Source organism: Triticum aestivum, chromosome 2D, assembly GCF_018294505.1.
Source record: "Triticum aestivum cultivar Chinese Spring chromosome 2D, IWGSC CS RefSeq v2.1, whole genome shotgun sequence".
Lineage (NCBI taxonomy): Eukaryota > Viridiplantae > Streptophyta > Magnoliopsida > Poales > Poaceae > Triticum > Triticum aestivum.
Window position 1 is genome coordinate 278,100,963 of NC_057799.1, and position 6,000 is coordinate 278,106,962.

The following is a 6,000-nucleotide window of genomic DNA, read 5'->3' on the forward strand; positions in this document are numbered from 1 at the left end:
CCGAGCGCGGCATGCTGGCTTGAGGCTCTCAAGGCCAGCAGGGGACTTCAGGCAGAAGGAGGGTGCTTCCCACGAGACTTCGCCGCCCTAGCAGAAGGGACCCTGAGGAGCCATAGTCAGGAGGGGAAGCAGCACTCGAGAAACTACAAAGATAAGGTACTCACTCGTCTATGGTGATATACTTCCTATGTTTCAATGGCCGGAAGGCATCACCGCTGCAGCTTGGAGACCCCTTCCTCTTCCGGAGCGCATCGAAGTTCAGTCGGAGCCGGCCGAAGCCCAGGGTACGGTCACCGGCTCCGGGCGCAGCTGGGGTAGCTCCTGAGGAGGCGACCTAAGGGGTGTCGTACTGCGTGGGGACCTTGGCCTCCGCCTCGCAGCGACCTGTCAGGGCCTCGGGGGCTGTAGCCTCAGGGGTATCGGGCTGCGACGCCCCTCCGGCCGCTCCCTCAGGACGGCTCTCCAGGGGGCCATGGGTCGGCCCTCCGGGAGCCCCGAGCGGCGCCAATTCTTCAGCCGCCGCGTCGACAGCAGCCGACAGTGGTCGCCCCCCTGCGCCCACTCCCGGGGAGGTCACCGCACTGGTAGCGGGCACGGGAGCCACGGAGACCGGGTTCTCGCGAGGCCCTTCAAGACCGGCCGAGCGTAGCCCCCACTCATCGAAAGGGGGCATCTGCCTTGCGAAATCCACCTTGTTCGAGCAGCAGTACAAGAGGCAACCCTCCTCCGGCATGTTGGCGGACGACGGGTTGCCCGTCAGGATCTTGAGCACAGTTTGTTCCGCCTCAAGAGGAAGCCCGGACTCGTGAAGCCTCATGCGGTCCTTGCTGCCGGACAAGGTCCACATTGGTCGAGAATGGCGCTGGAGCGGGGCAACACGGCGTCGGATGAACTCCTTCACCACCATGGGTGCAGTCACGCCAAGCTCCTTCAGCCTCTTCAACTGGAGCCAGACTTAGGCAAGACGCGGGTCAGCGAGCCTCTCATCGCCCCAGCCAGAGCTGGGAACGGCGGGAGCCGACGGAAGCGAGAGCAGGGGGCTAAGCACGCCGACTTCCATGAATACCCACCACCTCCGGAACCCTCTCGCAGATGGCGGGAGCTCGAAATCAATCCCCGTGCCGGCCATCGTAGCCACGGCATGGAAGCTCAGGCATCCCGAGCACTGCCGAGGGTCGGTCAGGTGCAGCGAGAAGAAATGCCGAAGCAGGGTCACGGAAGGAGCAATACCCACCATGGCCTCGCATACGAAAGCGAAGACAGCAAGGAGGATGATGGATTGGGGATCTAAGTGCAGCATATGGATCTGGTAATGAGATAGCACGACGTTGTAGAAGGAGGAGAAAGGGGGATCAGGCCGGCCCATAGGGCGTCAAGGAGAATGTGGACCTCAGTGACTGTCCTGTCAATGGAGGCGCGTGATGCGGGCCAGACCACCATCTTCCCTCATTTGTTGAAGTCAGCGGCGAGCGCTGTGCGGACCTTGCCCATGGCTTCCTAGTTGAGCACCACCGACCTCTCGACAGCTGACTCGAAGGCCGGAGGTGGTTTAGCTGAAGACTGGGGCTTCTTCTTCCCCTTCTTCGTTCGGCCCGATGCCATGGCGACGGAGAGGACAGAGCGCAGGTCAGATTGGAAGAAGGGGCTGTTGTTTCGAGGAGGCGGAAGAGTTGGGGGAGCGCGTCGCCAGCGATGAAGGGGTACCTGTGTTGGTCGCAATGGCCTCCTAGCCAGGCGGATATCAAGGCTGCGTGGGGAAGTGGTGGTGCCCACGTCCCGTCAGTCACCACGCGTCAATCAAGGCCGCAGGCGGTTGGGGCCCGCGGCGCTCCGCACTTGCCCCTTGGCTTCGCCTCGAAGCGAAGTCCGAGCGCGCCTTGGGCCCGGGGGCTACTGTCGGCGTTCTGGGAACGGGGGTCCCCAGACTTGCCTGCCTGCGGCCCACGGCGTGGCTCCTCTGGCGGCCTGGTACAACCCATCTTCATCAGCAAACACTCAAGATCATCGCGAGGGGCCAAGCCTCGCGAGGCGGACGACACAAGACCTCCTGAGCGGCGGCCTCACTAGGCTGGCTCGCGAGGAGCGGAGAGATCAAGGAGAGGGCACCTCGTGAGGTTCCCGTGACATGAGCTATGACGACCAAGGCCAGGCAGGCGCCAGGCAGGCACCAGCGGGCGCAGAGTACTGGTTTCCTACTTGGTGCTAAAGGAGCAGGCACATGCGAAGAGTCCCGAGGCGTCCCGCAAAGGTTTCCATATCAGTGCAACGAGACCAAGACCAGCAGGACGGCAGGATGGAGGTCATCGCGGAGCCCACGACGACGTCACCACTAGAGCCTTTAGCAAGCGAAGACCACCTTTTGTCAGGATAGCTTGTACTAGCTGTCCCCCTTCAAATTGGCCATTGTGGGATCGCTTCCCGCCTAACATTTGGGAAGAGGACTGGGGCCTCTATAAATAGGACTAGCCACCACCATACGAGGGGGGAGACTTGGGATCTGATCCATTCCACCTTCACACGCACAAGCTCACCGAGCTCAAGAACACCTCTCATCAGGAGGTTGTTCTTCCCTTGTACTTGTTCATCCTCAGCCTACAAGGCAATCCACCACACCACACTGGAGTAGGGTATTACACCACATCGGTGGCCCGAACCAGTATAAACTCTTGTGTCCCTTGTTTTTTGAGTTCGATGAGCTGAGCTTTGAGATCGTGGTGAGTGAGCGAGCTAGGGGGAGGGAGAGATCTTCGTGTGCACCCCAGAGTTCAAACCTTAAGGGTTTTGCCGGAACCCGCAATCTGACAGTCGTTTCCGCTTAGCGTCTGACATGTTTTGCACTGGACAATTTGATATAGTCATGTTTTGCCCTGGACAATTTTGTACTGAATTGATTTGCTGGTACAGAGCAGAAATATAGCGCCTATTCTTCATCAGACCAAGGATATCCATGTTCGCAGTGATGGAAGAGGTGAAATCAATAGAACTGAAATTGAGCATCCAATCATTGAATCATGTACTGCACCTCCAATGTAGGTCCACCCTGCCAATAAATTCACATGCAAAACCACTAATATTACTATCTAATGATAGTACAAAAAGAGTAGCAAGATAGCAAACCATGTACCTTCGTAATGAATAGCTCATATTGCCACCAATTGGATATAACAGTTTGGAAGAAAACATGCTCATAATGTTGAACCATTTGGACTTTTTCTGCAGTTCCACTAAAATCGAGCATCCCTGTTTGCACATATATTGAAAGTGTGATTACTATATATGAAAGTGGCACTAGTTGAAGCATAGACTCACAAATATAAGCATTCCAATTTCTTAATCGGAAAAGGTAGCAAGACTGTTTCTAACCCCCTATTTGAAGGAATAAATAAGGCAACGTCGGTCGACGTCAGGAAGGCATACATAGTATTTTCTGAAAGATTGAACCATTCCTAGCCTTTCCTCTTATTTTAAGCATATTTTGTGCAGTTCAACTAAAATAAGATTCCATCACCGCCTTGAAAATTCAGTGACACTATACAAAAAGAAATGACTTACCATTACTTGATGATGGCAGGTATGTAATCGACAGGCATTAGAGACAAACATGTAGACCTCCTCCATAACATAATGAACATTAATTTTAACAAAGGTGTGACTAGCTCTACCGGCATAATTTGAGTGAACTCTACACCCTATGTTCCTTAATTTAAGACGTTTTCGCAGTTCAATTTAAAGTACCCAAACGTCTAGTATTTAGAAAAACAGGTAGTATTTTTCTTGAGCACATATCTGGGAAAGCTTGGCACACCTTATATATGTTCGTACGCTAATGCAACACCATTTGAATAGTACAAATATACAGTAATCCAATGGCTACTGCAACTGTAGAGTAGTTTTTTATTACGCGGTACAGTATAATGGTTTTACAGAACAGATTTCCATAAGCTAGCACTGGAAGATTTCTATAAGCGTTAACTATACAAAATGTAAAGGTAACAAGTTTCAGCATTAGTGTACTAGTTGTGCAACAACATTAAACCAAATACAAAAGTCTGAATGTAACTAGCATTATTAACTAATGAAAGTATAAATTTTTTGCAAACCATGTACCTTCAAGGTAAATATCATTTCGAACTCGAGACCTAAAAATTGCTATGCCAATCTTGATAATCGATCAAACATAAAAACTTGATCAAACGAATTAAGAAAACAACCCGAGGAGGAGGTGCCCACTCTTGACCTTTCCTCTTCTCTTCATAATTTTTTGTGCAGTTTAACCAAAATAAAATGACACCAGCGCCTTGGCATTTTGGTGACACTGTACAAAAAAAATTGACTTGTCTCATAAAAGTGAGGTATGTAATCTATAAGCATTAATAGCGCAAAAATCTGAAGGTAGTAACAAGTTTCATCGTTGGTATACTGGCTGTGCAACAACATTAGAATGCCTTAGCTGAAAAATCTTTAATACATCCACAATCAATAGCCAACCCTGAAATAATCTAGTGACATTAAATGGCACTGCTTAAATTTATCGGTGGCATTAGACTGAGTGCAGCATTAGTTAAATGTGGCATCACTTTAGCAGTAGCATTGCTTGACTTTACCGGTGATGTTATACTAACAACAAAAAGTGGCAATAAGAGCATGGGAGGCCCATTCGGACAGTGGGCGCACCAGTATGATGTACCTCCATGGACGCATAAAGTGGTGAGGGAGGGATGGTTGCCCAAAGCAACAAATATCCTGGCAGCATATGTGGATTATGTCCCATTTTTCTTCTCTTTAGCCACCTTTTTCCAATGTGAGGACAATAAACCGATTGACCTAGTCATTCTCTATCGCGTTGTCATGCCTTTCTACCCTTTTTCAACCAAGAGACACGAGACTCATTCCTTAGCTACTGATTTTCCTCTTTTCAACCTAGATGCGGGTTCGATACCTAATCTCTTCGATAGTACTTTCTCCCTTCCTTTCCTTATTCAACCCAGACATGGATTAGTCTGCATGAAGTCGGGTTTCCTTTAATAGTGCAAATTAAGGTTTTCGTCTTCGTGACCAGCAAAGCAAAGGATAGCAAATTGGGGAGACGGTGGAGTGGAAAAAGATCCACATGCAGCAACGTGGCAGATGGGGTAATAGAACAAGGGTATGGTTTGAAAGGAGGTAGCATACCTGAGGGTTGGCGGGAAGTGGCTTCGCTCGTGGTCGTCGTCCTCCGTACACACTACGACAGTGAGCTTGGGGACGGAGGCCATCCAGTGCGGGCGCTAGGTCTGAGAGGACGGCCTCGTTGTTAGTGTGTGACCTCGCTCATTAACGACGAGTGCGTCAACGCTGCACGCCCTTTTGTTCCCCATCGGATGGGATCCTGGCAAATCAGTGACCATCGGTGAGGAGGGAGAGAGAGGGGCCACCGCAATCTTTTTTAGATCTGGAGAGAGGGTGCTAGTGTGAGAATCAAGTGGACATCCCTTAGCAAGCAAGCGCTCAAGCTCCAGCCTATATATCTTTTTTGATACTAGTACTAGAGGTGGAGTAGTGGTAGAGTAGTTTATATTTTCTCTGCATACAGTACCGATTAGTTGTGCTTCAAAACTGAATGGCACGCCATTAAAAAAATCGAGAAATAATGCGGCACCTTGGGCCAACGCGGCAAGATCGCATTTTGCACGAAAAATGACACACCATGTTTCATTGACATGTGGTCCTATTCCAACATGTCAGCAAGACGATGGCGAGTCCTTTTGTACAATTTCCGAACAGACGTCTATGTAGGCTGGGGTGCCTCTTCCTGTACCGTGGCAACCATCCACCGCTGATACGTCTCCAACGTATCTATAATTTATGAAGTATTCATGCTGTTTCATTATCATTCTTGGATGTTTTACAATCATTTTATAGCAACTTTATATCATTTTTTGGACTAACCAATTGACCCAGTGCCCAGTGCTAGTTGCTGTTTTTTGCTTGTTTTTTACATCGCGGGAAATCAATATCAAA